Consider the following 27,334-nt stretch of genomic DNA (forward strand, 5'->3'; position numbering starts at 1 on the left):
TCAGACTTTTAATCTGAGGGTCCAGGGTTCAAGTCCCTGTTCGGGTGCTGCTTGCTTTATTATGCTAAAACCACGAGTTCAGCGCCGTACAATCAACACTGGAAAGCTTTACTTGACTCAAAAGATAGTAGATAAGCGGGACGGCTTCCCTGCAAACGTTTTAGATATGCCGAATGGTTCTTACCTGCCAAAAAATGTCTCCCGTATCTATGTGTAAAGAAACAAGATCATTTATAACGTCACCCCCTTTTCTTTCTAGACCTTAGACCAATGGTGCACACACCAGAGTTTGAAGGATATTGAATGTTTAAAGAGAATCCACCGTTAATGCCTCCTGTGTTCACGGAAACAAATAACATACGTGCAGAAAAATCGAGACACCGCCGCCTCTAAACACCAGCCAGCAATCCGCGGATGTACGGTAACGCACAGACGTCCAGACATTTCCTGAATAACGGATATAGTGGTATCTATACAATGCATCATGCAAATAAGGGAGTCATTTCATTTGCAGAAACATAGGCAAAACAGCATGGCCCGTACGGGGATCGAACCCGCGACCTTGGCGTTATTAGCACCACGCTCTAACCAACTGAGCTAACCGGCCACGTCGGCAGGCTCGGCGCAACAGAGGACCGTGGAAAACACTCCATAGTAAATGAACGTTTGGCATCAGCTATCAACAGTCTCAAGCTGTAAAACAAGCATGCCCTGTATGAGGGTCGAACTCACGACCTTCAGATTATGAGACTGACGCGCTACCTACTGCGCTAACAAGGCAAACGCTGGCTGGCGCCGGTTGCTGAAGCTCTTCATACGTGACGCGTTGCAACATAGTAAATGACACATTTCCTTCAGCGTGGGTAAAAGGCAACCCTGCTTGTCCAGGGACCTGTTTTACCAATGCTCTAAAAGGAAGCTTGCATTGGCCGGGAATCGAACCCGGGCCTCCCGCGTGGCAGGCGAGAATTCTACCACTGAACCACCAATGCATCTGCAACGGCCGACTTGAAAATCCATAGAGATTCGAGTGGTCGGAAAGAAGATTTCTCCCCCTGACCAGAAAGTTATGGAAGCGGTGGTTGGGGGATCAATCAGTTAGTTGCTTATACGTGTAGCTGTAAAAGAAGCGTGCCCTGTGTGAGGACCTGACTCTCGACCTTCAGATTATGAGACCGACATTGAGAAATTGGTTGTCAACCAGAAACTCAAGGTGTCCTAGATGTAAAGTAAGTGCACGTGGACCAACTCTGTGACTGATAGCCAGCTTCAGGTCTGGCCCAAGCCTCATGCACAGCGAGCCTGGATAGCTCAGTCGGTAGAGCACCAGACTTTTAATCTGAGGGTCCAGGGTTCAAGTCCCTGTTTGGGGTCGGCTTGCTTTATTATGCTAAAACCACGAGTTCAGCGCCGTACAATCAACACTGGAAAGCTTTACTTGACTCAAAAGATAGTAGATAAGCGGGACGGCTTCCCTGCAAACGTTTTAGATATGCCGAACTGTTCTTAGCTGCCAAAAAATGTCTCCTGTATCTATGTGTAAAGAAACAAGATCATTTATAACGTCACCCCCTTTTCTTTCTAGACCTTAGACCAATGGTGCACACACCAGAGTTTGAAGGATATTGAATGTTTAAAGAGAATCCACCGTTAATGCCTCCTGTGTTCACGGAAACAAATAACATACGTGCAGAAAAATCGAGACACCGCCGCCTCTAAACACCAGCCAGCAATCAGCGGATGTACGGTAACGCACAGATGTCCAGACATTTCCTGAATAACGGATATAGTGGTATCTATACAATGCATCATGCAAATAAGGGAGTCATTTCATTTGCAGAAACATAGGCAAAACATCATGGCCCGTACGGGGATCGAACCCGCGACCTTGGCGTTATTAGCACCACGCTCTAACCAACTGAGCTAACCGGCCACGTCGGCAGGCTTGGCGCAACAGAGGACCGTGGAAAACACTCCATAGTAAATGAACGTTTGGCATCAGCTATCAACAGTCTCAAGCTGTAAAACAAGCATGCCCTGTATGAGGGTCGAACTCACGACCTTCAGATTATGAGACTGACGCGCTACCTACTGCGCTAACAAGGCAAACGCTGGCTGGCGCCGGTTGCTGAAGCTCTTCATACGTGACGCTTTGCAACATAGTAAATGACACATTTCCTTCAGCGTGGGTAAAAGGCAACCCTGCTTGTCCAGGGACCTGTTTTACCAATGCTCTAAAAGGAAGCTTGCATTGGCCGGGAATCGAACCCGGGCCTCCCGCGTGGCAGGCGAGAATTCTACCACTGAACCACCAATGCATCTGCAACGGTCGACTTGAAAATCCATAGAGATTCGAGTGGTCGGAAAGAAGATTTCTCCCCCTGACCAGAAAGTTATGGAAGCGGTGGTTGGGGGATCAATCAGTTAGTTGCTTATACGTGTAGCTGTAAAAGAAGCGTGCCCTGTGTGAGGACCTGACTCTCGACCTTCAGATTATGAGACCGACATTGAGAAATTGGTTGTCAACCAGAAACTCAAGGTGTCCTAGATGTAAAGTAAGTGCACGTGGACCAACTCTGTGACTGATAGCCAGCTTCAGGTCTGGCCCAAGCCTCATGCACAGCGAGCCTGGATAGCTCAGTCGGTAGAGCATCAGACTTTTAATCTGAGGGTCCAGGGTTCAAGTCCCTGTTCGGGCGCTGCTTGCTTTATTATGCTAAAACCACGAGTTCAGCGCCGTACAATCAACACTGGAAAGCTTTACTTGACTCAAAAGATAGTAGATAAGCGGGACGGCTTCCCTGCAAACGTTTTAGATATGCCGAACTGTTCTTAGCTGCCAAAAAATGTCTCCTGTATCTATGTGTAAAGAAACAAGATCATTTATAACGTCACCCCCTTTTCTTTCTAGACCTTAGACCAATGGTGCACACACCAGAGTTTGAAGGATATTGAATGTTTAAAGAGAATCCACCGTTAATGCCTCCTGTGTTCACGGAAACAAATAACATACGTGCAGAAAAATCGAGACACCGCCGCCTCTAAACACCAGCCAGCAATCCGCGGATGTACGGTAACGCACAGACGTCCAGACATTTCCTGAATAACGGATATAGTGGTATCTATACAATGCATCATGCAAATAAGGGAGTCATTTCATTTGCAGAAACATAGGCAAAACAGCATGGCCCGTACGGGGATCGAACCCGCGACCTTGGCGTTATTAGCACCACGCTCTAACCAACTGAGCTAACCGGCCACGTCGGCAGGCTCGGCGCAACAGAGGACCGTGGAAAAAACTCCATAGTAAATGAACGTTTGGCATCAGCTATCAACAGTCTCAAGCTGTAAAACAAGCATGCCCTGTATGAGGGTCGAACTCACGACCTTCAGATTATGAGACTGACGCGCTACCTACTGCGCTAACAAGGCAAACGCTGGCTGGCGCCGGTTGCTGAAGCTCTTCATACGTGACGCGTTGCAACATAGTAAATGACACATTTCCTTCAGCGTGGGTAAAAGGCAACCCTGCTTGTCCAGGGACCTGTTTTACCAATGCTCTAAAAGGAAGCTTGCATTGGCCGGGAATCGAACCCGGGCCTCCCGCGTGGCAGGCGAGAATTCTACCACTGAACCACCAATGCATCTGCAACGGTCGACTTGAAAATCCATAGAGATTCGAGTGGTCGGAAAGAAGATTTCTCCCCCTGACCAGAAAGTTATGGAAGCGGTGGTTGGGGGATCAATCAGTTAGTTGCTTATACGTGTAGCTGTAAAAGAAGCGTGCCCTGTGTGAGGACCTGACTCTCGACCTTCAGATTATGAGACCGACATTGAGAAATTGGTTGTCAACCAGAAACTCAAGGTGTCCTAGATGTAAAGTAAGTGCACGTGGACCAACTCTGTGACTGATAGCCAGCTTCAGGTCAGGCCCAAGCCTCATGCACAGCGAGCCTGGATAGCTCAGTCGGTAGAGCATCAGACTTTTAATCTGAGGGTCCAGGGTTCAAGTCCCTGTTCGGGCGCTGCTTGTTTTATTATGCTAAAACCACGAGTTCAGCGCCGTACAATCAACACTGGAAAGCTTTACTTGACTCAAAAGATAGTAGATAAGCGGGACGGCTTCCCTGCAAACGTTTTAGATATGCCGAACGGTTCTTACCTGCCAAAAAATGTCTCCCGTATCTATGTGTAAAGAAACAAGGTCATTTATAACGTCACCCCCTTTTCTTTCTAGACCTTAGACCAATGGTGCACACACCAGAGTTTGAAGGATATTGAATGTTTAAAGAGAATCCACCGTTAATGCCTCCTGTGTTCACGGAAACAAATAACATACGTGCAGAAAAATCGAGACACCGCCGCCTCTAAACACCAGCCAGCAATCCGCGGATGTACGGTAACGCACAGATGTCCAGACATTTCCTGAATAACGGATATAGTGGTATCTATACAATGCATCATGCAAATAAGGGAGTCATTTCATTTGCAGAAACATAGGCAAAACAGCATGGCCCGTACGGGGATCGAACCCACGACCTTGGCGTTATTAGCACCACGCTCTAACCAACTGAGCTAACCGGCCAACCGGCAGGCTCGGCGCAACAGAGGACCGTGGAAAAAACTCCATAGTAAATGAACGTTTGGCATCAGCTATCAACAGTCTCAAGCTGTAAAACAAGCATGCCCTGTATGAGGGTCGAACTCACGACCTTCAGATTATGAGACTGACGCGCTACCTACTGCGCTAACAAGGCAAACGCTGGCTGGCGCCGGTTGCTGAAGCTCTTCATACGTGACGCGTTGCAACATAGTAAATGACACATTTCCTTCAGCGTGGGTAAAAGGCAACCCTGCTTGCCCAGGGACCTGTTTTACCAATGCTCTAAAAGGAAGCTTGCATTGGCCGGGAATCGAACCCGGGCCTCCCGCGTGGCAGGCGAGAATTCTACCACTGAACCACCAATGCATCTGCAACGGTCGACTTGAAAATCCATAGAGATTCGAGTGGTCGGAAAGAAGATTTTTCCCCCTGACCAGAAAGTTATGGAAGCGGTGGTTGGGGGATCAATCAGTTAGTTGCTTATACGTGTAGCTGTAAAAGAAGCGTGCCCTGTGTGAGGACCTGACTCTCGACCTTCAGATTATGAGACCGACATTGAGAAATTGGTTGTCAACCAGAAACTCAAGGTGTCCTAGATGTAAAGTAAGTGCACGTGGACCAACTCTGTGACTGATAGCCAGCTTCAGGTCTGGCCCAAGCCTCATGCACAGCGAGCCTGGATAGCTCAGTCGGTAGAGCATCAGACTTTTAATCTGAGGGTCCAGGGTTCAAGTCCCTGTTTGGGCGCTGCTTGCTTTATTATGCTAAAACCACGAGTTCAGTGCCGTACAATCAACACTGGAAAGCTTTACTTGACTCAAAAGATAGTAGATAAGCGGGACGGCTTCCCTGCAAACGTTTTAGATATGCCGAATGGTTCTTACCTGCCAAAAAATGTCTCCCGTATCTATGTGTAAAGAAACAAGATCATTTATAACGTCACCCCCTTTTCTTTCTAGACCTTAGACCAATGGTGCACACACCAGAGTTTGAAGGATATTGAATGTTTAAAGAGAATCCACCGTTAATGCCTCCTGTGTTCACGGAAACAAATAACATACGTGCAGAAAAATCGAGACACCGCCGCCTCTAAACACCAGCCAGCAATCCGCGGATGTACGGTAACGCACAGACGTCCAGACATTTCCTGAATAACGGATATAGTGGTATCTATACAATGCATCATGCAAATAAGGGAGTCATTTCATTTGCAGAAACATAGGCAAAACAGCATGGCCCGTACGGGGATCGAACCCGCGACCTTGGCGTTATTAGCACCACGCTCTAACCAACTGAGCTAACCGGCCACGTCGGCAGGCTCGGCGCAACAGAGGACCGTGGAAAACACTCCATAGTAAATGAACGTTTGGCATCAGCTATCAACAGTCTCAAGCTGTAAAACAAGCATGCCCTGTATGAGGGTCGAACTCACGACCTTCAGATTATGAGACTGACGCGCTACCTACTGCGCTAACAAGGCAAACGCTGGCTGGCGCCGGTTGCTGAAGCTCTTCATACGTGACGCGTTGCAACATAGTAAATGACACATTTCCTTCAGCGTGGGTAAAAGGCAACCCTGCTTGTCCAGGGACCTGTTTTACCAATGCTCTAAAAGGAAGCTTGCATTGGCCGGGAATCGAACCCGGGCCTCCCGCGTGGCAGGCGAGAATTCTACCACTGAACCACCAATGCATCTGCAACGGCCGACTTGAAAATCCATAGAGATTCGAGTGGTCGGAAAGAAGATTTCTCCCCCTGACCAGAAAGTTATGGAAGCGGTGGTTGGGGGATCAATCAGTTAGTTGCTTATACGTGTAGCTGTAAAAGAAGCGTGCCCTGTGTGAGGACCTGACTCTCGACCTTCAGATTATGAGACCGACATTGAGAAATTGGTTGTCAACCAGAAACTCAAGGTGTCCTAGATGTAAAGTAAGTGCACGTGGACCAACTCTGTGACTGATAGCCAGCTTCAGGTCTGGCCCTAGCCTCATGCACAGCGAGCCTGGATAGCTCAGTCGGTAGAGCACCAGACTTTTAATCTGAGGGTCCAGGGTTCAAGTCCCTGTTTGGGGTCGGCTTGCTTTATTATGCTAAAACCACGAGTTCAGCGCCGTACAATCAACACTGGAAAGCTTTACTTGACTCAAAAGATAGTAGATAAGCGGGACGGCTTCCCTGCAAACGTTTTAGATATGCCGAACTGTTCTTAGCTGCCAAAAAATGTCTCCTGTATCTATGTGTAAAGAAACAAGATCATTTATAACGTCACCCCCTTTTCTTTCTAGACCTTAGACCAATGGTGCACACACCAGAGTTTGAAGGATATTGAATGTTTAAAGAGAATCCACCGTTAATGCCTCCTGTGTTCACGGAAACAAATAACATACGTGCAGAAAAATCGAGACACCGCCGCCTCTAAACACCAGCCAGCAATCAGCGGATGTACGGTAACGCACAGATGTCCAGACATTTCCTGAATAACGGATATAGTGGTATCTATACAATGCATCATGCAAATAAGGGAGTCATTTCATTTGCAGAAACATAGGCAAAACATCATGGCCCGTACGGGGATCGAACCCGCGACCTTGGCGTTATTAGCACCACGCTCTAACCAACTGAGCTAACCGGCCACGTCGGCAGGCTTGGCGCAACAGAGGACCGTGGAAAACACTCCATAGTAAATGAACGTTTGGCATCAGCTATCAACAGTCTCAAGCTGTAAAACAAGCATGCCCTGTATGAGGGTCGAACTCACGACCTTCAGATTATGAGACTGACGCGCTACCTACTGCGCTAACAAGGCAAACGCTGGCTGGCGCCGGTTGCTGAAGCTCTTCATACGTGACGCTTTGCAACATAGTAAATGACACATTTCCTTCAGCGTGGGTAAAAGGCAACCCTGCTTGTCCAGGGACCTGTTTTACCAATGCTCTAAAAGGAAGCTTGCATTGGCCGGGAATCGAACCCGGGCCTCCCGCGTGGCAGGCGAGAATTCTACCACTGAACCACCAATGCATCTGCAACGGTCGACTTGAAAATCCATAGAGATTCGAGTGGTCGGAAAGAAGATTTCTCCCCCTGACCAGAAAGTTATGGAAGCGGTGGTTGGGGGATCAATCAGTTAGTTGCTTATACGTGTAGCTGTAAAAGAAGCGTGCCCTGTGTGAGGACCTGACTCTCGACCTTCAGATTATGAGACCGACATTGAGAAATTGGTTGTCAACCAGAAACTCAAGGTGTCCTAGATGTAAAGTAAGTGCACGTGGACCAACTCTGTGACTGATAGCCAGCTTCAGGTCTGGCCCAAGCCTCATGCACAGCGAGCCTGGATAGCTCAGTCGGTAGAGCATCAGACTTTTAATCTGAGGGTCCAGGGTTCAAGTCCCTGTTCGGGCGCTGCTTGCTTTATTATGCTAAAACCACGAGTTCAGCGCCGTACAATCAACACTGGAAAGCTTTACTTGACTCAAAAGATAGTAGATAAGCGGGACGGCTTCCCTGCAAACGTTTTAGATATGCCGAACTGTTCTTAGCTGCCAAAAAATGTCTCCTGTATCTATGTGTAAAGAAACAAGATCATTTATAACGTCACCCCCTTTTCTTTCTAGACCTTAGACCAATGGTGCACACACCAGAGTTTGAAGGATATTGAATGTTTAAAGAGAATCCACCGTTAATGCCTCCTGTGTTCACGGAAACAAATAACATACGTGCAGAAAAATCGAGACACCGCCGCCTCTAAACACCAGCCAGCAATCCGCGGATGTACGGTAACGCACAGACGTCCAGACATTTCCTGAATAACGGATATAGTGGTATCTATACAATGCATCATGCAAATAAGGGAGTCATTTCATTTGCAGAAACATAGGCAAAACAGCATGGCCCGTACGGGGATCGAACCCGCGACCTTGGCGTTATTAGCACCACGCTCTAACCAACTGAGCTAACCGGCCACGTCGGCAGGCTCGGCGCAACAGAGGACCGTGGAAAAAACTCCATAGTAAATGAACGTTTGGCATCAGCTATCAACAGTCTCAAGCTGTAAAACAAGCATGCCCTGTATGAGGGTCGAACTCACGACCTTCAGATTATGAGACTGACGCGCTACCTACTGCGCTAACAAGGCAAACGCTGGCTGGCGCCGGTTGCTGAAGCTCTTCATACGTGACGCGTTGCAACATAGTAAATGACACATTTCCTTCAGCGTGGGTAAAAGGCAACCCTGCTTGTCCAGGGACCTGTTTTACCAATGCTCTAAAAGGAAGCTTGCATTGGCCGGGAATCGAACCCGGGCCTCCCTCGTGGCAGGCGAGAATTCTACCACTGAACCACCAATGCATCTGCAACTGTCGACTTGAAAATCCATAGAGATTCGAGTGGTCGGAAAGAAGATTTCTCCCCCTGACCAGAAAGTTATGGAAGCGGTGGTTGGGGGATCAATCAGTTAGTTGCTTATACGTGTAGCTGTAAAAGAAGCGTGCCCTGTGTGAGGACCTGACTCTCGACCTTCAGATTATGAGACCGACATTGAGAAATTGGTTGTCAACCAGAAACTCAAGGTGTCCTAGATGTAAAGTAAGTGCACGTGGACCAACTCTGTGACTGATAGCCAGCTTCAGGTCAGGCCCAAGCCTCATGCACAGCGAGCCTGGATAGCTCAGTCGGTAGAGCATCAGACTTTTAATCTGAGGGTCCAGGGTTCAAGTCCCTGTTCGGGCGCTGCTTGCTTTATTATGCTAAAACCACGAGTTCAGCGCCGTACAATCAACACTGGAAAGCTTTACTTGACTCAAAAGATAGTAGATAAGCGGGACGGCTTCCCTGCAAACGTTTTAGATATGCCGAACGGTTCTTACCTGCCAAAAAATGTCTCCCGTATCTATGTGTAAAGAAACAAGGTCATTTATAACGTCACCCCCTTTTCTTTCTAGACCTTAGACCAATGGTGCACACACCAGAGTTTGAAGGATATTGAATGTTTAAAGAGAATCCACCGTTAATGCCTCCTGTGTTCACGGAAACAAATAACATACGTGCAGAAAAATCGAGACACCGCCGCCTCTAAACACCAGCCAGCAATCCGCGGATGTACGGTAACGCACAGATGTCCAGACATTTCCTGAATAACGGATATAGTGGTATCTATACAATGCATCATGCAAATAAGGGAGTCATTTCATTTGCAGAAACATAGGCAAAACAGCATGGCCCGTACGGGGATCGAACCCACGACCTTGGCGTTATTAGCACCACGCTCTAACCAACTGAGCTAACCGGCCAACCGGCAGGCTCGGCGCAACAGAGGACCGTGGAAAAAACTCCATAGTAAATGAACGTTTGGCATCAGCTATCAACAGTCTCAAGCTGTAAAACAAGCATGCCCTGTATGAGGGTCGAACTCACGACCTTCAGATTATGAGACTGACGCGCTACCTACTGCGCTAACAAGGCAAACGCTGGCTGGCGCCGGTTGCTGAAGCTCTTCATACGTGACGCGTTGCAACATAGTAAATGACACATTTCCTTCAGCGTGGGTAAAAGGCAACCCTGCTTGTCCAGGGACCTGTTTTACCAATGCTCTAAAAGGAAGCTTGCATTGGCCGGGAATCGAACCCGGGCCTCCCGCGTGGCAGGCGAGAATTCTACCACTGAACCACCAATGCATCTGCAACGGTCGACTTGAAAATCCATAGAGATTCGAGTGGTCGGAAAGAAGATTTCTCCCCCTGACCAGAAAGTTATGGAAGCGGTGGTTGGGGGATCAATCAGTTAGTTGCTTATACGTGTAGCTGTAAAAGAAGCGTGCCCTGTGTGAGGACCTGACTCTCGACCTTCAGATTATGAGACCGACATTGAGAAATTGGTTGTCAACCAGAAACTCAAGGTGTCCTAGATGTAAAGTAAGTGCACGTGGACCAACTCTGTGACTGATAGCCAGCTTCAGGTCTGGCCCAAGCCTCATGCACAGCGAGCCTGGATAGCTCAGTCGGTAGAGCATCAGACTTTTAATCTGAGGGTCCAGGGTTCAAGTCCCTGTTCGGGCGCTGCTTGCTTTATTATGCTAAAACCACGAGTTCAGTGCCGTACAATCAACACTGGAAAGCTTTACTTGACTCAAAAGATAGTAGATAAGCGGGACGGCTTCCCTGCAAACGTTTTAGATATGCCGAATGGTTCTTACCTGCCAAAAAATGTCTCCCGTATCTATGTGTAAAGAAACAAGATCATTTATAACGTCACCCCCTTTTCTTTCTAGACCTTAGACCAATGGTGCACACACCAGAGTTTGAAGGATATTGAATGTTTAAAGAGAATCCACCGTTAATGCCTCCTGTGTTCACGGAAACAAATAACATACGTGCAGAAAAATCGATACACCGCCGCCTCTAAACACCAGCCAGCAATCCGCGGATGTACGGTAACGCACAGACGTCCAGACATTTCCTGAATAACGGATATAGTGGTATCTATACAATGCATCATGCAAATAAGGGAGTCATTTCATTTGCAGAAACATAGGCAAAACAGCATGGCCCGTACGGGGATCGAACCCGCGACCTTGGCGTTATTAGCACCACGCTCTAACCAACTGAGCTAACCGGCCACGTCGGCAGGCTCGGCGCAACAGAGGACCGTGGAAAAAACTCCATAGTAAATGAACGTTTGGCATCAGCTATCAACAGTCTCAAGCTGTAAAACAAGCATGCCCTGTATGAGGGGCGAACTCACGACCTTCAGATTATGAGACTGACGCGCTACCTACTGCGCTAACAAGGCAAACGCTGGCTGGCGCCGGTTGCTGAAGCTCTTCATACGTGACGCGTTGCAACATAGTAAATGACACATTTCCTTCAGCGTGGGTAAAAGGCAACCCTGCTTGTCCAGGGACCTGTTTTACCAATGCTCTAAAAGGAAGCTTGCATTGGCCGGGAATCGAACCCGGGCCTCCCGCGTGGCAGGCGAGAATTCTACCACTGAACCACCAATGCATCTGCAACGGCCGACTTGAAAATCCATAGAGATTCGAGTGGTCGGAAAGAAGATTTCTCCCCCTGACCAGAAAGTTATGGAAGCGGTGGTTGGGGGATCAATCAGTTAGTTGCTTATACGTGTAGCTGTAAAAGAAGCGTGCCCTGTGTGAGGACCTGACTCTCGACCTTCAGATTATGAGACCGACATTGAGAAATTGGTTGTCAACCAGAAACTCAAGGTGTCCTAGATGTAAAGTAAGTGCACGTGGACCAACTCTGTGACTGATAGCCAGCTTCAGGTCTGGCCCAAGCCTCATGCACAGCGAGCCTGGATAGCTCAGTCGGTAGAGCATCAGACTTTTAATCTGAGGGTCCAGGGTTCAAGTCCCTGTTCGGGCGCTGCTTGCTTTATTATGCTAAAACCACGAGTTCAGTGCCGTACAATCAACACTGGAAAGCTTTACTTGACTCAAAAGATAGTAGATAAGCGGGACGGCTTCCCTGCAAACGTTTTAGATATGCCGAATGGTTCTTACCTGCCAAAAAATGTCTCCCGTATCTATGTGTAAAGAAACAAGATCATTTATAACGTCACCCCCTTTTCTTTCTAGACCTTAGACCAATGGTGCACACACCAGAGTTTGAAGGATATTGAATGTTTAAAGAGAATCCACCGTTAATGCCTCCTGTGTTCACGGAAACAAATAACATACGTGCAGAAAAATCGATACACCGCCGCCTCTAAACACCAGCCAGCAATCAGCGGATGTACGGTAACGCACAGACGTCCAGACATTTCCTGAATAACGGATATAGTGGTATCTATACAATGCATCATGCAAATAAGGGAGTCATTTCATTTGCAGAAACATAGGCAAAACAGCATGGCCCGTACGGGGATCGAACCCGCGACCTTGGCGTTATTAGCACCACGCTCTAACCAACTGAGCTAACCGGCCACGTCGGCAGGCTCGGCGCAACAGAGGACCGTGGAAAAAACTCCATAGTAAATGAACGTTTGGCATCAGCTATCAACAGTCTCAAGCTGTAAAACAAGCATGCCCTGTATGAGGGGCGAACTCACGACCTTCAGATTATGAGACTGACGCGCTACCTACTGCGCTAACAAGGCAAACGCTGGCTGGCGCCGGTTGCTGAAGCTCTTCATACGTGACGCGTTGCAACATAGTAAATGACACATTTCCTTCAGCGTGGGTAAAAGGCAACCCTGCTTGTCCAGGGACCTGTTTTACCAATGCTCTAAAAGGAAGCTTGCATTGGCCGGGAATCGAACCCGGGCCTCCCGCGTGGCAGGCGAGAATTCTACCACTGAACCACCAATGCATCTGCAACGGCCGACTTGAAAATCCATAGAGATTCGAGTGGTCGGAAAGAAGATTTCTCCCCCTGACCAGAAAGTTATGGAAGCGGTGGTTGGGGGATCAATCAGTTAGTTGCTTATACGTGTAGCTGTAAAAGAAGCGTGCCCTGTGTGAGGACCTGACTCTCGACCTTCAGATTATGAGACCGACATTGAGAAATTGGTTGTCAACCAGAAACTCAAGGTGTCCTAGATGTAAAGTAAGTGCACGTGGACCAACTCTGTGACTGATAGCCAGCTTCAGGTCTGGCCCAAGCCTCATGCACAGCGAGCCTGGATAGCTCAGTCGGTAGAGCATCAGACTTTTAATCTGAGGGTCCAGGGTTCAAGTCCCTGTTCGGGCGCTGCTTGCTTTATTATGCTAAAACCACGAGTTCAGCGCCGTACAATCAACACTGGAAAGCTTTACTTGACTCAAAAGATAGTAGATAAGCGGGACGGCTTCCCTGCAAACGTTTTAGATATGCCGAACTGTTCTTAGCTGCCAAAAAATGTCTCCTGTATCTATGTGTAAAGAAACAAGATCATTTATAACGTCACCCCCTTTTCTTTCTAGACCTTAGACCAATGGTGCACACACCAGAGTTTGAAGGATATTGAATGTTTAAAGAGAATCCACCGTTAATGCCTCCTGTGTTCACGGAAACAAATAACATACGTGCAGAAAAATCGAGACACCGCCGCCTCTAAACACCAGCCAGCAATCAGCGGATGTACGGTAACGCACAGATGTCCAGACATTTCCTGAATAACGGATATAGTGGTATCTATACAATGCATCATGCAAATAAGGGAGTCATTTCATTTGCAGAAACATAGGCAAAACAGCATGGCCCGTACGGGGATCGAACCCGCGACCTTGGCGTTATTAGCACCACGCTCTAACCAACTGAGCTAACCGGCCACGTCGGCAGGCTTGGCGCAACAGAGGACCGTGGAAAACACTCCATAGTAAATGAACGTTTGGCATCAGCTATCAACAGTCTCAAGCTGTAAAACAAGCATGCCCTGTATGAGGGTCGAACTCACGACCTTCAGATTATGAGACTGACGCGCTACCTACTGCGCTAACAAGGCAAACGCTGGCTGGCGCCGGTTGCTGAAGCTCTTCATACGTGACGCGTTGCAACATAGTAAATGACACATTTCCTTCAGCGTGGGTAAAAGGCAACCCTGCTTGTCCAGGGACCTGTTTTACCAATGCTCTAAAAGGAAGCTTGCATTGGCCGGGAATCGAACCCGGGCCTCCCGCGTGGCAGGCGAGAATTCTACCACTGAACCACCAATGCATCGGCAACGGCCGACTTGAAAATCCATAGAGATTCGAGTGGTCGGAAAGAAGATTTCTCCCCCTGACCAGAAAGTTATGGAAGCGGTGGTTGGGGGATCAATCAGTTAGTTGCTTATACGTGTAGCTGTAAAAGAAGCGTGCCCTGTGTGAGGACCTGACTCTCGACCTTCAGATTATGAGACCGACATTGAGAAATTGGTTGTCAACCAGAAACTCAAGGTGTCCTAGATGTAAAGTAAGTGCACGTGGACCAACTCTGTGACTGATAGCCAGCTTCAGGTCTGGCCCAAGCCTCATGCACAGCGAGCCTGGATAGCTCAGTCGGTAGAGCATCAGACTTTTAATCTGAGGGTCCAGGGTTCAAGTCCCTGTTCGGGCGCTGCTTGCTTTATTATGCTAAAACCACGAGTTCAGCGCCGTACAATCAACACTGGAAAGCTTTACTTGACTCAAAAGATAGTAGATAAGCGGGACGGCTTCCCTGCAAACGTTTTAGATATGCCGAACTGTTCTTAGCTGCCAAAAAATGTCTCCCGTATCTATGTGTAAAGAAACAAGATCATTTATAACGTCACCCCCTTTTCTTTCTAGACCTTAGACCAATGGTGCACACACCAGAGTTTGAAGGATATTGAATGTTTAAAGAGAATCCACCGTTAATGCCTCCTGTGTTCACGGAAACAAATAACATACGTGCAGAAAAATCGAGACACCGCCGCCTCTAAACACCAGCCAGCAATCAGCGGATGTACGGTAACGCACAGATGTCCAGACATTTCCTGAATAACGGATATAGTGGTATCTATACAATGCATCATGCAAATAAGGGAGTCATTTCATTTGCAGAAACATAGGCAAAACAGCATGGCCCGTACGGGGATCGAACCCGCGACCTTGGCGTTATTAGCACCACGCTCTAACCAACTGAGCTAACCGGCCACGTCAGCAGGCTCGGCGCAACAGAGGACAGTGGAAAAAACTCCATAGTAAATGAACGTTTGGCATCAGCTATCAACAGTCTCAAGCTGTAAAACAAGCATGCCCTGTATGAGGGTCGAACTCACGACCTTCAGATTATGAGACTGACGCGCTACCTACTGCGCTAACAAGGCAAACGCTGGCTGGCGCCGGTTGCTGAAGCTCTTCATACGTGACGCGTTGCAACATAGTAAATGACACATTTCCTTCAGCGTGGGTAAAAGGCAACCCTGCTTGTCCAGGGACCTGTTTTACCAATGCTCTAAAAGGAAGCTTGCATTGGCCGGGAATCGAACCCGGGCCTCCCGCGTGGCAGGCGAGAATTCTACCACTGAACCACCAATGCATCCGCAATGGTCGACTTGAAAATCCATAGAGATTCGAGTGGTCGGAAAGAAGATTTCTCCCCCTGACCAGAAAGTTATGGAAGCGGTGGTTGGGGGATCAATCAGTTAGTTGCTTATACGTGTAGCTGTAAAAGAAGCGTGCCCTGTGTGAGGACCTGACTCTCGACCTTCAGATTATGAGACCGACATTGAGAAATTGGTTGTCAACCAGAAACTCAAGGTGTCCTAGATGTAAAGTAAGTGCACGTGGACCAACTCTGTGACTGATAGCCAGCTTCAGGTCTGGCCCAAGCCTCATGCACAGCGATCCTGGATAGCTCAGTCGGTAGAGCATCAGACTTTTAATCTGAGGGTCCAGGGTTCAAGTCCCTGTTCGGGCGCTGCTTGCTTTATTATGCTAAAACCACGAGTTCAGCGCCGTACAATCAACACTGGAAAGCTTTACTTGACTCAAAAGATAGTAGATAAGCGGGACGGCTTCCCTGCAAACGTTTTAGATATGCCGAACTGTTCTTAGCTGCCAAAAAATGTCTCCTGTATCTATGTGTAAAGAAACAAGATCATTTATAACGTCACCCCCTTTTCTTTCTAGACCTTAGACCAATGGTGCACACACCAGAGTTTGAAGGATATTGAATGTTTAAAGAGAATCCACCGTTAATGCCTCCTGTGTTCACGGAAACAAATAACATACGTGCAGAAAAATCGAGACACCGCCGCCTCTAAACACCAGCCAGCAATCAGCGGATGTACGGTAACGCACAGATGTCCAGACATTTCCTGAATAACGGATATAGTGGTATCTATACAATGCATCATGCAAATAAGGGAGTCATTTCATTTGCAGAAACATAGGCAAAACAGCATGGCCCGTACGGGGATCGAACCCGCGACCTTGGCGTTATTAGCACCACACTCTAACCAACTGAGCTAACCGGCCACGTCGGCAGGCTCGGCGCAACAGAGGACTGTGGAAAAAACTCCATAGTAAATGAACGTTTGGCATCAGCTATCAACAGTCTCAAGCTGTAAAACAAGCATGCCCTGTATGAGGGTCGAACTCACGACCTTCAGATTATGAGACTGACGCGCTACCTACTGCGCTAACAAGGCAAACGCTGGCTGGCGCCGGTTGCTGAAGCTCTTCATACGTGACGCGTTGCAACATAGTAAATGACACATTTCCTTCAGCGTGGGTAAAAGGCAACCCTGCTTGTCCAGGGACCTGTTTTACCAATGCTCTAAAAGGAAGCTTGCATTGGCCGGGAATCGAACCCGGGCCTCCCGCGTGGCAGGCGAGAATTCTACCACTGAACCACCAATGCATCTGCAACGGCCGACTTGAAAATCCATAGAGATTCGAGTGGTCGGAAAGAAGATTTCTCCCCCTGACCAGAAAGTTATGGAAGCGGTGGTTGGGGGATCAATCAGTTAGTTGCTTATACGTGTAGCTGTAAAAGAAGCGTGCCCTGTGTGAGGACCTGACTCTCGACCTTCAGATTATGAGACCGACATTGAGAAATTGGTTGTCAACCAGAAACTCAAGGTGTCCTAGATGTAAAGTAAGTGCACGTGGACCAACTCTGTGACTGATAGCCAGCTTCAGGTCTGGCCCAAGCCTCATGCACAGCGAGCCTGGATAGCTCAGTCGGTAGAGCATCAGACTTTTAATCTGAGGGTCCAGGGTTCAAGTCCCTGTTCGGGCGCTGCTTGCTTTATTATGCTAAAACCACGAGTTCAGCGCCGTACAATCAACACTGGAAAGCTTTACTTGACTCAAAAGATAGTAGATAAGCGGGACGGCTTCCCTGCAAACGTTTTAGATATGCCGAACTGTTCTTAGCTGCCAAAAAATGTCTCCCGTATCTATGTGTAAAGAAACAAGATCATTTATAACGTCACCCCCTTTTCTTTCTAGACCTTAGACCAATGGTGCACACACCAGAGTTTGAAGGATATTGAATGTTTAAAGAGAATCCACCGTTAATGCCTCCTGTGTTCACGGAAACAAATAACATACGTGCAGAAAAATCGAGACACCGCCGCCTCTAAACACCAGCCAGCAATCAGCGGATGTACGGTAACGCACAGATGTCCAGACATTTCCTGAATAACGGATATAGTGGTATCTATACAATGCATCATGCAAATAAGGGAGTCATTTCATTTGCAGAAACATAGGCAAAACAGCATGGCCCGTACGGGGATCGAACCCGCGACCTTGGCGTTATTAGCACCACGCTCTAACCAACTGAGCTAACCGGCCACGTCAGCAGGCTCGGCGCAACAGAGGACAGTGGAAAAAACTCCATAGTAAATGAACGTTTGGCATCAGCTATCAACAGTCTCAAGCTGTAAAACAAGCATGCCCTGTATGAGGGTCGAACTCACGACCTTCAGATTATGAGACTGACGCGCTACCTACTGCGCTAACAAGGCAAACGCTGGCTGGCGCCGGTTGCTGAAGCTCTTCATACGTGACGCGTTGCAACATAGTAAATGACACATTTCCTTCAGCGTGGGTAAAAGGCAACCCTGCTTGTCCAGGGACCTGTTTTACCAATGCTCTAAAAGGAAGCTTGCATTGGCCGGGAATCGAACCCGGGCCTCCCGCGTGGCAGGCGAGAATTCTACCACTGAACCACCAATGCATCCGCAATGGTCGACTTGAAAATCCATAGAGATTCGAGTGGTCGGAAAGAAGATTTCTCCCCCTGACCAGAAAGTTATGGAAGCGGTGGTTGGGGGATCAATCAGTTAGTTGCTTATACGTGTAGCTGTAAAAGAAGCGTGCCCTGTGTGAGGACCTGACTCTCGACCTTCAGATTATGAGACCGACATTGAGAAATTGGTTGTCAACCAGAAACTCAAGGTGTCCTAGATGTAAAGTAAGTGCACGTGGACCAACTCTGTGACTGATAGCCAGCTTCAGGTCTGGCCCAAGCCTCATGCACAGCGATCCTGGATAGCTCAGTCGGTAGAGCATCAGACTTTTAATCTGAGGGTCCAGGGTTCAAGTCCCTGTTCGGGCGCTGCTTGCTTTATTATGCTAAAACCACGAGTTCAGCGCCGTACAATCAACACTGGAAAGCTTTACTTGACTCAAAAGATAGTAGATAAGCGGGACGGCTTCCCTGCAAACGTTTTAGATATGCCGAACTGTTCTTAGCTGCCAAAAAATGTCTCCTGTATCTATGTGTAAAGAAACAAGATCATTTATAACGTCACCCCCTTTTCTTTCTAGACCTTAGACCAATGGTGCACACACCAGAGTTTGAAGGATATTGAATGTTTAAAGAGAATCCACCGTTAATGCCTCCTGTGTTCACGGAAACAAATAACATACGTGCAGAAAAATCGAGACACCGCCGCCTCTAAACACCAGCCAGCAATCAGCGGATGTACGGTAACGCACAGATGTCCAGACATTTCCTGAATAACGGATATAGTGGTATCTATACAATGCATCATGCAAATAAGGGAGTCATTTCATTTGCAGAAACATAGGCAAAACAGCATGGCCCGTACGGGGATCGAACCCGCGACCTTGGCGTTATTAGCACCACACTCTAACCAACTGAGCTAACCGGCCACGTCGGCAGGCTCGGCGCAACAGAGGACTGTGGAAAAAACTCCATAGTAAATGAACGTTTGGCATCAGCTATCAACAGTCTCAAGCTGTAAAACAAGCATGCCCTGTATGAGGGTCGAACTCACGACCTTCAGATTATGAGACTGACGCGCTACCTACTGCGCTAACAAGGCAAACGCTGGCTGGCGCCGGTTGCTGAAGCTCTTCATACGTGACGCGTTGCAACATAGTAAATGACACATTTCCTTCAGCGTGGGTAAAAGGCAACCCTGCTTGTCCAGGGACCTGTTTTACCAATGCTCTAAAAGGAAGCTTGCATTGGCCGGGAATCGAACCCGGGCCTCCCGCGTGGCAGGCGAGAATTCTACCACTGAACCACCAATGCATCTGCAACGGCCGACTTGAAAATCCATAGAGATTCGAGTGGTCGGAAAGAAGATTTCTCCCCCTGACCAGAAAGTTATGGAAGCGGTGGTTGGGGGATCAATCAGTTAGTTGCTTATACGTGTAGCTGTAAAAGAAGCGTGCCCTGTGTGAGGACCTGACTCTCGACCTTCAGATTATGAGACCGACATTGAGAAATTGGTTGTCAACCAGAAACTCAAGGTGTCCTAGATGTAAAGTAAGTGCACGTGGACCAACTCTGTGACTGATAGCCAGCTTCAGGTCTGGCCCAAGCCTCATGCACAGCGAGCCTGGATAGCTCAGTCGGTAGAGCACCAGACTTTTAATCTGAGGGTCCAGGGTTCAAGTCCCTGTTCGGGCGCTGCTTGCTTTATTATGCTAAAACCACGAGTTCAGCGCCGTACAATCAACACTGGAAAGCTTTACTTGACTCAAAAGATAGTAGATAAGCGGGACGGCTTCCCTGCAAACGTTTTAGATATGCCGAACTGTTCTTAGCTGCCAAAAAATGTCTCCTGTATCTATGTGTAAAGAAACAAGATCATTTATAACGTCACCCCCTTTTCTTTCTAGACCTTAGACCAATGGTGCACACACCAGAGTTTGAAGGATATTGAATGTTTAAAGAGAATCCACCGTTAATGCCTCCTGTGTTCACGGAAACAAATAACATACGTGCAGAAAAATCGAGACACCGCCGCCTCTAAATACCAGCCAGCAATCAGCGGATGTACGGTAACGCACAGATGTCCAGACATTTCCTGAATAACGGATATAGTGGTATCTATACAATGCATCATGCAAATAAGGGAGTCATTTCATTTGCAGAAACATAGGCAAAACAGCATGGCCCGTACAGGGATCGAACCCGCGACCTTGGCGTTATTAGCACCACGCTCTAACCAACTGAGCTAACCGGCCACGTCGGCAGGCTCGGCGCAACAGAGGACCGTGGAAAAAACTCCATAGTAAATGAACGTTTGGCATCAGCTATCAACAGTCTCAAGCTGTAAAACAAGCATGCCCTGTATGAGGGTCGAACTCACGACCTTCAGATTATGAGACTGACGCGCTACCTACTGCGCTAACAAGGCAAACGCTGGCTGGCGCCGGTTGCTGAAGCTCTTCATACGTGACGCGTTGCAACATAGTAAATGACACATTTCCTTCAGCGTGGGTAAAAGGCAACCCTGCTTGTCCAGGGACCTGTTTTACCAATGCTCTAAAAGGAAGCTTGCATTGGCCGGGAATCGAACCCGGGCCTCCCGCGTGGCAGGCGAGAATTCTACCACTGAACCACCAATGCATCTGCAATGGCCGACTTGAAAATCCATAGAGATTCGAGTGGTCGGAAAGAAGATTTCTCCCCCTGACCAGAAAGTTATGGAAGCGGTGGTTGGGGGATCAATCAGTTAGTTGCTTATACGTGTAGCTGTAAAAGAAGCGTGCCCTGTGTGAGGACCTGACTCTCGACCTTCAGATTATGAGACCGACATTGAGAAATTGGTTGTCAACCAGAAACTCAAGGTGTCCTAGATGTAAAGTAAGTGCACGTGGACCAACTCTGTGACTGATAGCCAGCTTCAGGTCTGGCCCAAGCCTCATGCACAGCGATCCTGGATAGCTCAGTCGGTAGAGCATCAGACTTTTAATCTGAGGGTCCAGGGTTCAAGTCCCTGTTCGGGCGCTGCTTGCTTTATTATGCTAAAACCACGAGTTCAGCGCCGTACAATCAACACTGGAAAGCTTTACTTGACTCAAAAGATAGTAGATAAGCGGGACGGCTTCCCTGCAAACGTTTTAGATATGCCGAACTGTTCTTAGCTGCCAAAAAATGTCTCCTGTATCTATGTGTAAAGAAACAAGATCATTTATAACGTCACCCCCTTTTCTTTCTAGACCTTAGACCAATGGTGCACACACCAGAGTTTGAAGGATATTGAATGTTTAAAGAGAATCCACCGTTAATGCCTCCTGTGTTCACGGAAACAAATAACATACGTGCAGAAAAATCGAGACACCGCCGCCTCTAAACACCAGCCAGCAATCCGCGGATGTACGGTAACGCACAGACGTCCAGACATTTCCTGAATAACGGATATAGTGGTATCTATACAATGCATCATGCAAATAAGGGAGTCATTTCATTTGCAGAAACATAGGCAAAACAGCATGGCCCGTACGGGGATCGAACCCGCGACCTTGGCGTTATTAGCACCACGCTCTAACCAACTGAGCTAACCGGCCACGTCGGCAGGCTCGGCGCAACAGAGGACCGTGGAAAACACTCCATAGTAAATGAACGTTTGGCATCAGCTATCAACAGTCTCAAGCTGTAAAACAAGCATGCCCTGTATGAGGGTCGAACTCACGACCTTCAGATTATGAGACTGACGCGCTACCTACTGCGCTAACAAGGCAAACGCTGGCTGGCGCCGGTTGCTGAAGCTCTTCATACGTGACGCGTTGCAACATAGTAAATGACACATTTCCTTCAGCGTGGGTAAAAGGCAACCCTGCTTGTCCAGGGACCTGTTTTACCAATGCTCTAAAAGGAAGCTTGCATTGGCCGGGAATCGAACCCGGGCCTCCCGCGTGGCAGGCGAGAATTCTACCACTGAACCACCAATGCATCTGCAACGGCCGACTTGAAAATCCATAGAGATTCGAGTGGTCGGAAAGAAGATTTCTCCCCCTGACCAGAAAGTTATGGAAGCGGTGGTTGGGGGATCAATCAGTTAGTTGCTTATACGTGTAGCTGTAAAAGAAGCGTGCCCTGTGTGAGGACCTGACTCTCGACCTTCAGATTATGAGACCGACATTGAGAAATTGGTTGTCAACCAGAAACTCAAGGTGTCCTAGATGTAAAGTAAGTGCACGTGGACCAACTCTGTGACTGATAGCCAGCTTCAGGTCTGGCCCAAGCCTCATGCACAGCGAGCCTGGATAGCTCAGTCGGTAGAGCACCAGACTTTTAATCTGAGGGTCCAGGGTTCAAGTCCCTGTTCGGGCGCGGCTTGCTTTATTATGCTAAAACCACGAGTTCAGCGCCGTACAATCAACACTGGAAAGCTTTACTTGACTCAAAAGATAGTAGATAAGCGGGACGGCTTCCCTGCAAACGTTTTAGATATGCCGAACTGTTCTTAGCTGCCAAAAAATGTCTCCTGTATCTATGTGTAAAGAAACAAGATCATTTATAACGTCACCCCCTTTTCTTTCTAGACCTTAGACCAATGGTGCACACACCAGAGTTTGAAGGATATTGAATGTTTAAAGAGAATCCACCGTTAATGCCTCCTGTGTTCACGGAAACAAATAACATACGTGCAGAAAAATCGAGACACCGCCGCCTCTAAATACCAGCCAGCAATCAGCGGATGTACGGTAACGCACAGATGTCCAGACATTTCCTGAATAACGGATATAGTGGTATCTATACAATGCATCATGCAAATAAGGGAGTCATTTCATTTGCAGAAACATAGGCAAAACAGCATGGCCCGTACAGGGATCGAACCCGCGACCTTGGCGTTATTAGCACCACGCTCTAACCAACTGAGCTAACCGGCCGCGTCGGCAGGCTCGGCGCAACAGAGGACCGTGGAAAAAACTCCATAGTAAATGAACGTTTGGCATCAGCTATCAACAGTCTCAAGCTGTAAAACAAGCATGCCCTGTATGAGGGTCGAACTCACGACCTTCAGATTATGAGACTGACGCGCTACCTACTGCGCTAACAAGGCAAACGCTGGCTGGCGCCGGTTGCTGAAGCTCTTCATACGTGACGCGTTGCAACATAGTAAATGACACATTTCCTTCAGCGTGGGTAAAAGGCAACCCTGCTTGTCCAGGGACCTGTTTTACCAATGCTCTAAAAGGAAGCTTGCATTGGCCGGGAATCGAACCCGGGCCTCCCGCGTGGCAGGCGAGAATTCTACCACTGAACCACCAATGCATCTGCAATGGCCGACTTGAAAATCCATAGAGATTCGAGTGGTCGGAAAGAAGATTTCTCCCCCTGACCAGAAAGTTATGGAAGCGGTGGTTGGGGGATCAATCAGTTAGTTGCTTATACGTGTAGCTGTAAAAGAAGCGTGCCCTGTGTGAGGACCTGACTCTCGACCTTCAGATTATGAGACCGACATTGAGAAATTGGTTGTCAACCAGAAACTCAAGGTGTCCTAGATGTAAAGTAAGTGCACGTGGACCAACTCTGTGACTGATAGCCAGCTTCAGGTCTGGCCCAAGCCTCATGCACAGCGATCCTGGATAGCTCAGTCGGTAGAGCATCAGACTTTTAATCTGAGGGTCCAGGGTTCAAGTCCCTGTTCGGGCGCTGCTTGCTTTATTATGCTAAAACCACGAGTTCAGCGCCGTACAATCAACACTGGAAAGCTTTACTTGACTCAAAAGATAGTAGATAAGCGGGACGGCTTCCCTGCAAACGTTTTAGATATGCCGAACTGTTCTTAGCTGCCAAAAAATGTCTCCTGTATCTATGTGTAAAGAAACAAGGTCATTTATAACGTCACCCCCTTTTCTTTCTAGACCTTAGACCAATGGTGCACACACCAGAGTTTGAAGGATATTGAATGTTTAAAGAGAATCCACCGTTAATGCCTCCTGTGTTCACGGAAAGAAATAACATACGTGCAGAAAAATCGAGACACCGCCGCCTCTAAACACCAGCCAGCAATCCGCGGATGTACGGTAACGCACAGACGTCCAGACATTTCCTGAATAACGGATATAGTGGTATCTATACAATGCATCATGCAAATAAGGGAGTCATTTCATTTGCAGAAACATAGGCAAAACAGCATGGCCCGTACGGGGATCGAACCCGCGACCTTGGCGTTATTAGCACCACGCTCTAACCAACTGAGCTAACCGGCCACGTCGGCAGGCTCGGCGCAACAGAGGACCGTGGAAAACACTCCATAGTAAATGAACGTTTGGCATCAGCTATCAACAGTCTCAAGCTGTAAAACAAGCATGCCCTGTATGAGGGTCGAACTCACGACCTTCAGATTATGAGACTGACGCGCTACCTACTGCGCTAACAAGGCAAACGCTGGCTGGCGCCGGTTGCTGAAGCTCTTCATACGTGACGCGTTGCAACATAGTAAATGACACATTTCCTTCAGCGTGGGTAAAAGGCAACCCTGCTTGTCCAGGGACCTGTTTTACCAATGCTCTAAAAGGAAGCTTGCATTGGCCGGGAATCGAACCCGGGCCTCCCGCGTGGCAGGCGAGAATTCTACCACTGAACCACCAATGCATCTGCAACGGCCGACTTGAAAATCCATAGAGATTCGAGTGGTCGGAAAGAAGATTTCTCCCCCTGACCAGAAAGTTATGGAAGCGGTGGTTGGGGGATCAATCAGTTAGTTGCTTATACGTGTAGCTGTAAAAGAAGCGTGCCCTGTGTGAGGACCTGACTCTCGACCTTCAGATTATGAGACCGACATTGAGAAATTGGTTGTCAACCAGAAACTCAAGGTGTCCTAGATGTAAAGTAAGTGCACGTGGACCAACTCTGTGACTGATAGCCAGCTTCAGGTCTGGCCCAAGCCTCATGCACAGCGAGCCTGGATAGCTCAGTCGGTAGAGCACCAGACTTTTAATCTGAGGGTCCAGGGTTCAAGTCCCTGTTCGGGCGCGGCTTGCTTTATTATGCTAAAACCACGAGTTCAGCGCCGTACAATCAACACTGGAAAGCTTTACTTGACTCAAAAGATAGTAGATAAGCGGGACGGCTTCCCTGCAAACGTTTTAGATATGCCGAACTGTTCTTAGCTGCCAAAAAATGTCTCCTGTATCTATGTGTAAAGAAACAAGATCATTTATAACGTCACCCCCTTTTCTTTCTAGACCTTAGACCAATGGTGCACACACCAGAGTTTGAAGGATATTGAATGTTTAAAGAGAATCCACCGTTAATGCCTCCTGTGTTCACGGAAACAAATAACATACGTGCAGAAAAATCGAGACACCGCCGCCTCTAAATACCAGCCAGCAATCAGCGGATGTACGGTAACGCACAGATGTCCAGACATTTCCTGAATAACGGATATAGTGGTATCTATACAATGCATCATGCAAATAAGGGAGTCATTTCATTTGCAGAAACATAGGCAAAACAGCATGGCCCGTACAGGGATCGAACCCGCGACCTTGGCGTTATTAGCACCACGCTCTAACCAACTGAGCTAACCGGCCACGTCGGCAGGCTCGGCGCAACAGAGGACCGTGGAAAAAACTCCATAGTAAATGAACGTTTGGCATCAGCTATCAACAGTCTCAAGCTGTAAAACAAGCATGCCCTGTATGAGGGTCGAACTCACGACCTTCAGATTATGAGACTGACGCGCTACCTACTGCGCTAACAAGGCAAACGCTGGCTGGCGCCGGTTGCTGAAGCTCTTCATACGTGACGCGTTGCAACATAGTAAATGACACATTTCCTTCAGCGTGGGTAAAAGGCAACCCTGCTTGTCCAGGGACCTGTTTTACCAATGCTCTAAAAGGAAGCTTGCATTGGCCGGGAATCGAACCCGGGCCTCCCGCGTGGCAGGCGAGAATTCTACCACTGAACCACCAATGCATCTGCAATGGCCGACTTGAAAATCCATAGAGATTCGAGTGGTCGGAAAGAAGATTTCTCCCCCTGACCAGAAAGTTATGGAAGCGGTGGTTGGGGGATCAATCAGTTAGTTGCTTATACGTGTAGCTGTAAAAGAAGCGTGCCCTGTGTGAGGACCTGACTCTCGACCTTCAGATTATGAGACCGACATTGAGAAATTGGTTGTCAACCAGAAACTCAAGGTGTCCTAGATGTAAAGTAAGTGCACGTGGACCAACTCTGTGACTGATAGCCAGCTTCAGGTCTGGCCCAAGCCTCATGCACAGCGATCCTGGATAGCTCAGTCGGTAGAGCATCAGACTTTTAATCTGAGGGTCCAGGGTTCAAGTCCCTGTTCGGGCGCTGCTTGCTTTATTATGCTAAAACCACGAGTTCAGCGCCGTACAATCAACACTGGAAAGCTTTACTTGACTCAAAAGATAGTAGATAAGCGGGACGGCTTCCCTGCAAACGTTTTAGATATGCCGAACTGTTCTTAGCTGCCAAAAAATGTCTCCTGTATCTATGTGTAAAGAAACAAGATCATTTATAACGTCACCCCCTTTTCTTTCTAGACCTTAGACCAATGGTGCACACACCAGAGTTTGAAGGATATTGAATGTTTAAAGAGAATCCACCGTTAATGCCTCCTGTGTTCACGGAAACAAATAACATACGTGCAGAAAAATCGAGACACCGCCGCCTCTAAACACCAGCCAGCAATCCGCGGATGTACGGTAACGCACAGACGTCCAGACATTTCCTGAATAACGGATATAGTGGTATCTATACAATGCATCATGCAAATAAGGGAGTCATTTCATTTGCAGAAACATAGGCAAAACAGCATGGCCCGTACGGGGATCGAACCCGCGACCTTGGCGTTATTAGCACCACGCTCTAACCAACTGAGCTAACCGGCCACGTCGGCAGGCTCGGCGCAACAGAGGACCGTGGAAAACACTCCATAGTAAATGAACGTTTGGCATCAGCTATCAACAGTCTCAAGCTGTAAAACAAGCATGCCCTGTATGAGGGTCGAACTCACGACCTTCAGATTATGAGACTGACGCGCTACCTACTGCGCTAACAAGGCAAACGCTGGCTGGCGCCGGTTGCTGAAGCTCTTCAT

At 48.1% G+C, this 27,334-nt stretch overlaps 52 non-coding genes across 52 annotated transcripts; all 52 read right to left on the reverse strand.

The window, feature by feature from the left end:
• Window positions 1–533: 533 nt before the first annotated feature.
• TRNAI-AAU (transfer RNA isoleucine (anticodon AAU)) lies at window positions 534–607 on the reverse strand. Its single transcript has one exon. It is a non-coding gene; the product is annotated as a tRNA-Ile (tRNA).
• A 100-nt stretch (window positions 608–707) lies between these two features.
• On the reverse strand, window positions 708–780 carry TRNAM-CAU (transfer RNA methionine (anticodon CAU)). Its single transcript has one exon. It is a non-coding gene; the product is annotated as a tRNA-Met (tRNA).
• Window positions 781–921: 141 nt separating this feature from the next.
• On the reverse strand, window positions 922–992 carry TRNAG-GCC (transfer RNA glycine (anticodon GCC)). Its single transcript has one exon. It is a non-coding gene; the product is annotated as a tRNA-Gly (tRNA).
• An 867-nt stretch (window positions 993–1,859) lies between these two features.
• Window positions 1,860–1,933, reverse strand: TRNAI-AAU (transfer RNA isoleucine (anticodon AAU)). Its single transcript has one exon. It is a non-coding gene; the product is annotated as a tRNA-Ile (tRNA).
• A 100-nt stretch (window positions 1,934–2,033) lies between these two features.
• On the reverse strand, window positions 2,034–2,106 carry TRNAM-CAU (transfer RNA methionine (anticodon CAU)). The gene has a single exon. It is a non-coding gene; the product is annotated as a tRNA-Met (tRNA).
• Window positions 2,107–2,247: 141 nt separating this feature from the next.
• On the reverse strand, window positions 2,248–2,318 carry TRNAG-GCC (transfer RNA glycine (anticodon GCC)). The gene has a single exon. It is a non-coding gene; the product is annotated as a tRNA-Gly (tRNA).
• An 867-nt stretch (window positions 2,319–3,185) lies between these two features.
• Window positions 3,186–3,259, reverse strand: TRNAI-AAU (transfer RNA isoleucine (anticodon AAU)). The gene has a single exon. It is a non-coding gene; the product is annotated as a tRNA-Ile (tRNA).
• Window positions 3,260–3,359: 100 nt separating this feature from the next.
• TRNAM-CAU (transfer RNA methionine (anticodon CAU)) lies at window positions 3,360–3,432 on the reverse strand. The gene has a single exon. It is a non-coding gene; the product is annotated as a tRNA-Met (tRNA).
• Window positions 3,433–3,573: 141 nt separating this feature from the next.
• TRNAG-GCC (transfer RNA glycine (anticodon GCC)) lies at window positions 3,574–3,644 on the reverse strand. Its single transcript has one exon. It is a non-coding gene; the product is annotated as a tRNA-Gly (tRNA).
• Window positions 3,645–4,684: 1,040 nt separating this feature from the next.
• On the reverse strand, window positions 4,685–4,757 carry TRNAM-CAU (transfer RNA methionine (anticodon CAU)). Its single transcript has one exon. It is a non-coding gene; the product is annotated as a tRNA-Met (tRNA).
• Window positions 4,758–4,898: 141 nt separating this feature from the next.
• TRNAG-GCC (transfer RNA glycine (anticodon GCC)) lies at window positions 4,899–4,969 on the reverse strand. The gene has a single exon. It is a non-coding gene; the product is annotated as a tRNA-Gly (tRNA).
• Window positions 4,970–5,836: 867 nt separating this feature from the next.
• TRNAI-AAU (transfer RNA isoleucine (anticodon AAU)) lies at window positions 5,837–5,910 on the reverse strand. Its single transcript has one exon. It is a non-coding gene; the product is annotated as a tRNA-Ile (tRNA).
• Window positions 5,911–6,010: 100 nt separating this feature from the next.
• TRNAM-CAU (transfer RNA methionine (anticodon CAU)) lies at window positions 6,011–6,083 on the reverse strand. The gene has a single exon. It is a non-coding gene; the product is annotated as a tRNA-Met (tRNA).
• Window positions 6,084–6,224: 141 nt separating this feature from the next.
• TRNAG-GCC (transfer RNA glycine (anticodon GCC)) lies at window positions 6,225–6,295 on the reverse strand. The gene has a single exon. It is a non-coding gene; the product is annotated as a tRNA-Gly (tRNA).
• An 867-nt stretch (window positions 6,296–7,162) lies between these two features.
• TRNAI-AAU (transfer RNA isoleucine (anticodon AAU)) lies at window positions 7,163–7,236 on the reverse strand. The gene has a single exon. It is a non-coding gene; the product is annotated as a tRNA-Ile (tRNA).
• Window positions 7,237–7,336: 100 nt separating this feature from the next.
• TRNAM-CAU (transfer RNA methionine (anticodon CAU)) lies at window positions 7,337–7,409 on the reverse strand. Its single transcript has one exon. It is a non-coding gene; the product is annotated as a tRNA-Met (tRNA).
• A 141-nt stretch (window positions 7,410–7,550) lies between these two features.
• On the reverse strand, window positions 7,551–7,621 carry TRNAG-GCC (transfer RNA glycine (anticodon GCC)). The gene has a single exon. It is a non-coding gene; the product is annotated as a tRNA-Gly (tRNA).
• An 867-nt stretch (window positions 7,622–8,488) lies between these two features.
• Window positions 8,489–8,562, reverse strand: TRNAI-AAU (transfer RNA isoleucine (anticodon AAU)). Its single transcript has one exon. It is a non-coding gene; the product is annotated as a tRNA-Ile (tRNA).
• A 100-nt stretch (window positions 8,563–8,662) lies between these two features.
• On the reverse strand, window positions 8,663–8,735 carry TRNAM-CAU (transfer RNA methionine (anticodon CAU)). The gene has a single exon. It is a non-coding gene; the product is annotated as a tRNA-Met (tRNA).
• Window positions 8,736–9,987: 1,252 nt separating this feature from the next.
• On the reverse strand, window positions 9,988–10,060 carry TRNAM-CAU (transfer RNA methionine (anticodon CAU)). Its single transcript has one exon. It is a non-coding gene; the product is annotated as a tRNA-Met (tRNA).
• Window positions 10,061–10,201: 141 nt separating this feature from the next.
• On the reverse strand, window positions 10,202–10,272 carry TRNAG-GCC (transfer RNA glycine (anticodon GCC)). Its single transcript has one exon. It is a non-coding gene; the product is annotated as a tRNA-Gly (tRNA).
• An 867-nt stretch (window positions 10,273–11,139) lies between these two features.
• Window positions 11,140–11,213, reverse strand: TRNAI-AAU (transfer RNA isoleucine (anticodon AAU)). Its single transcript has one exon. It is a non-coding gene; the product is annotated as a tRNA-Ile (tRNA).
• A 314-nt stretch (window positions 11,214–11,527) lies between these two features.
• On the reverse strand, window positions 11,528–11,598 carry TRNAG-GCC (transfer RNA glycine (anticodon GCC)). Its single transcript has one exon. It is a non-coding gene; the product is annotated as a tRNA-Gly (tRNA).
• Window positions 11,599–12,465: 867 nt separating this feature from the next.
• TRNAI-AAU (transfer RNA isoleucine (anticodon AAU)) lies at window positions 12,466–12,539 on the reverse strand. The gene has a single exon. It is a non-coding gene; the product is annotated as a tRNA-Ile (tRNA).
• A 314-nt stretch (window positions 12,540–12,853) lies between these two features.
• Window positions 12,854–12,924, reverse strand: TRNAG-GCC (transfer RNA glycine (anticodon GCC)). The gene has a single exon. It is a non-coding gene; the product is annotated as a tRNA-Gly (tRNA).
• Window positions 12,925–13,791: 867 nt separating this feature from the next.
• TRNAI-AAU (transfer RNA isoleucine (anticodon AAU)) lies at window positions 13,792–13,865 on the reverse strand. Its single transcript has one exon. It is a non-coding gene; the product is annotated as a tRNA-Ile (tRNA).
• Window positions 13,866–13,965: 100 nt separating this feature from the next.
• TRNAM-CAU (transfer RNA methionine (anticodon CAU)) lies at window positions 13,966–14,038 on the reverse strand. Its single transcript has one exon. It is a non-coding gene; the product is annotated as a tRNA-Met (tRNA).
• Window positions 14,039–14,179: 141 nt separating this feature from the next.
• On the reverse strand, window positions 14,180–14,250 carry TRNAG-GCC (transfer RNA glycine (anticodon GCC)). The gene has a single exon. It is a non-coding gene; the product is annotated as a tRNA-Gly (tRNA).
• Window positions 14,251–15,117: 867 nt separating this feature from the next.
• Window positions 15,118–15,191, reverse strand: TRNAI-AAU (transfer RNA isoleucine (anticodon AAU)). Its single transcript has one exon. It is a non-coding gene; the product is annotated as a tRNA-Ile (tRNA).
• A 100-nt stretch (window positions 15,192–15,291) lies between these two features.
• On the reverse strand, window positions 15,292–15,364 carry TRNAM-CAU (transfer RNA methionine (anticodon CAU)). The gene has a single exon. It is a non-coding gene; the product is annotated as a tRNA-Met (tRNA).
• Window positions 15,365–15,505: 141 nt separating this feature from the next.
• TRNAG-GCC (transfer RNA glycine (anticodon GCC)) lies at window positions 15,506–15,576 on the reverse strand. Its single transcript has one exon. It is a non-coding gene; the product is annotated as a tRNA-Gly (tRNA).
• A 1,041-nt stretch (window positions 15,577–16,617) lies between these two features.
• TRNAM-CAU (transfer RNA methionine (anticodon CAU)) lies at window positions 16,618–16,690 on the reverse strand. Its single transcript has one exon. It is a non-coding gene; the product is annotated as a tRNA-Met (tRNA).
• Window positions 16,691–16,831: 141 nt separating this feature from the next.
• TRNAG-GCC (transfer RNA glycine (anticodon GCC)) lies at window positions 16,832–16,902 on the reverse strand. Its single transcript has one exon. It is a non-coding gene; the product is annotated as a tRNA-Gly (tRNA).
• Window positions 16,903–17,769: 867 nt separating this feature from the next.
• TRNAI-AAU (transfer RNA isoleucine (anticodon AAU)) lies at window positions 17,770–17,843 on the reverse strand. The gene has a single exon. It is a non-coding gene; the product is annotated as a tRNA-Ile (tRNA).
• Window positions 17,844–17,943: 100 nt separating this feature from the next.
• TRNAM-CAU (transfer RNA methionine (anticodon CAU)) lies at window positions 17,944–18,016 on the reverse strand. Its single transcript has one exon. It is a non-coding gene; the product is annotated as a tRNA-Met (tRNA).
• A 141-nt stretch (window positions 18,017–18,157) lies between these two features.
• Window positions 18,158–18,228, reverse strand: TRNAG-GCC (transfer RNA glycine (anticodon GCC)). The gene has a single exon. It is a non-coding gene; the product is annotated as a tRNA-Gly (tRNA).
• A 1,041-nt stretch (window positions 18,229–19,269) lies between these two features.
• On the reverse strand, window positions 19,270–19,342 carry TRNAM-CAU (transfer RNA methionine (anticodon CAU)). The gene has a single exon. It is a non-coding gene; the product is annotated as a tRNA-Met (tRNA).
• A 141-nt stretch (window positions 19,343–19,483) lies between these two features.
• On the reverse strand, window positions 19,484–19,554 carry TRNAG-GCC (transfer RNA glycine (anticodon GCC)). Its single transcript has one exon. It is a non-coding gene; the product is annotated as a tRNA-Gly (tRNA).
• A 1,041-nt stretch (window positions 19,555–20,595) lies between these two features.
• Window positions 20,596–20,668, reverse strand: TRNAM-CAU (transfer RNA methionine (anticodon CAU)). Its single transcript has one exon. It is a non-coding gene; the product is annotated as a tRNA-Met (tRNA).
• A 141-nt stretch (window positions 20,669–20,809) lies between these two features.
• TRNAG-GCC (transfer RNA glycine (anticodon GCC)) lies at window positions 20,810–20,880 on the reverse strand. The gene has a single exon. It is a non-coding gene; the product is annotated as a tRNA-Gly (tRNA).
• Window positions 20,881–21,747: 867 nt separating this feature from the next.
• TRNAI-AAU (transfer RNA isoleucine (anticodon AAU)) lies at window positions 21,748–21,821 on the reverse strand. The gene has a single exon. It is a non-coding gene; the product is annotated as a tRNA-Ile (tRNA).
• Window positions 21,822–21,921: 100 nt separating this feature from the next.
• Window positions 21,922–21,994, reverse strand: TRNAM-CAU (transfer RNA methionine (anticodon CAU)). Its single transcript has one exon. It is a non-coding gene; the product is annotated as a tRNA-Met (tRNA).
• Window positions 21,995–22,135: 141 nt separating this feature from the next.
• TRNAG-GCC (transfer RNA glycine (anticodon GCC)) lies at window positions 22,136–22,206 on the reverse strand. The gene has a single exon. It is a non-coding gene; the product is annotated as a tRNA-Gly (tRNA).
• A 1,041-nt stretch (window positions 22,207–23,247) lies between these two features.
• Window positions 23,248–23,320, reverse strand: TRNAM-CAU (transfer RNA methionine (anticodon CAU)). The gene has a single exon. It is a non-coding gene; the product is annotated as a tRNA-Met (tRNA).
• A 141-nt stretch (window positions 23,321–23,461) lies between these two features.
• TRNAG-GCC (transfer RNA glycine (anticodon GCC)) lies at window positions 23,462–23,532 on the reverse strand. The gene has a single exon. It is a non-coding gene; the product is annotated as a tRNA-Gly (tRNA).
• Window positions 23,533–24,399: 867 nt separating this feature from the next.
• Window positions 24,400–24,473, reverse strand: TRNAI-AAU (transfer RNA isoleucine (anticodon AAU)). The gene has a single exon. It is a non-coding gene; the product is annotated as a tRNA-Ile (tRNA).
• Window positions 24,474–24,573: 100 nt separating this feature from the next.
• On the reverse strand, window positions 24,574–24,646 carry TRNAM-CAU (transfer RNA methionine (anticodon CAU)). Its single transcript has one exon. It is a non-coding gene; the product is annotated as a tRNA-Met (tRNA).
• Window positions 24,647–24,787: 141 nt separating this feature from the next.
• TRNAG-GCC (transfer RNA glycine (anticodon GCC)) lies at window positions 24,788–24,858 on the reverse strand. The gene has a single exon. It is a non-coding gene; the product is annotated as a tRNA-Gly (tRNA).
• A 1,041-nt stretch (window positions 24,859–25,899) lies between these two features.
• On the reverse strand, window positions 25,900–25,972 carry TRNAM-CAU (transfer RNA methionine (anticodon CAU)). Its single transcript has one exon. It is a non-coding gene; the product is annotated as a tRNA-Met (tRNA).
• Window positions 25,973–26,113: 141 nt separating this feature from the next.
• Window positions 26,114–26,184, reverse strand: TRNAG-GCC (transfer RNA glycine (anticodon GCC)). The gene has a single exon. It is a non-coding gene; the product is annotated as a tRNA-Gly (tRNA).
• An 867-nt stretch (window positions 26,185–27,051) lies between these two features.
• TRNAI-AAU (transfer RNA isoleucine (anticodon AAU)) lies at window positions 27,052–27,125 on the reverse strand. The gene has a single exon. It is a non-coding gene; the product is annotated as a tRNA-Ile (tRNA).
• Window positions 27,126–27,225: 100 nt separating this feature from the next.
• On the reverse strand, window positions 27,226–27,298 carry TRNAM-CAU (transfer RNA methionine (anticodon CAU)). The gene has a single exon. It is a non-coding gene; the product is annotated as a tRNA-Met (tRNA).
• Between the last annotated feature and the right edge of the window lie 36 nt (window positions 27,299–27,334).

The sequence above is a fragment of the Spea bombifrons genome, chromosome 4 (assembly GCF_027358695.1).
Source record: "Spea bombifrons isolate aSpeBom1 chromosome 4, aSpeBom1.2.pri, whole genome shotgun sequence".
Classification (NCBI taxonomy): Eukaryota; Metazoa; Chordata; class Amphibia; order Anura; family Pelobatidae; genus Spea; species Spea bombifrons.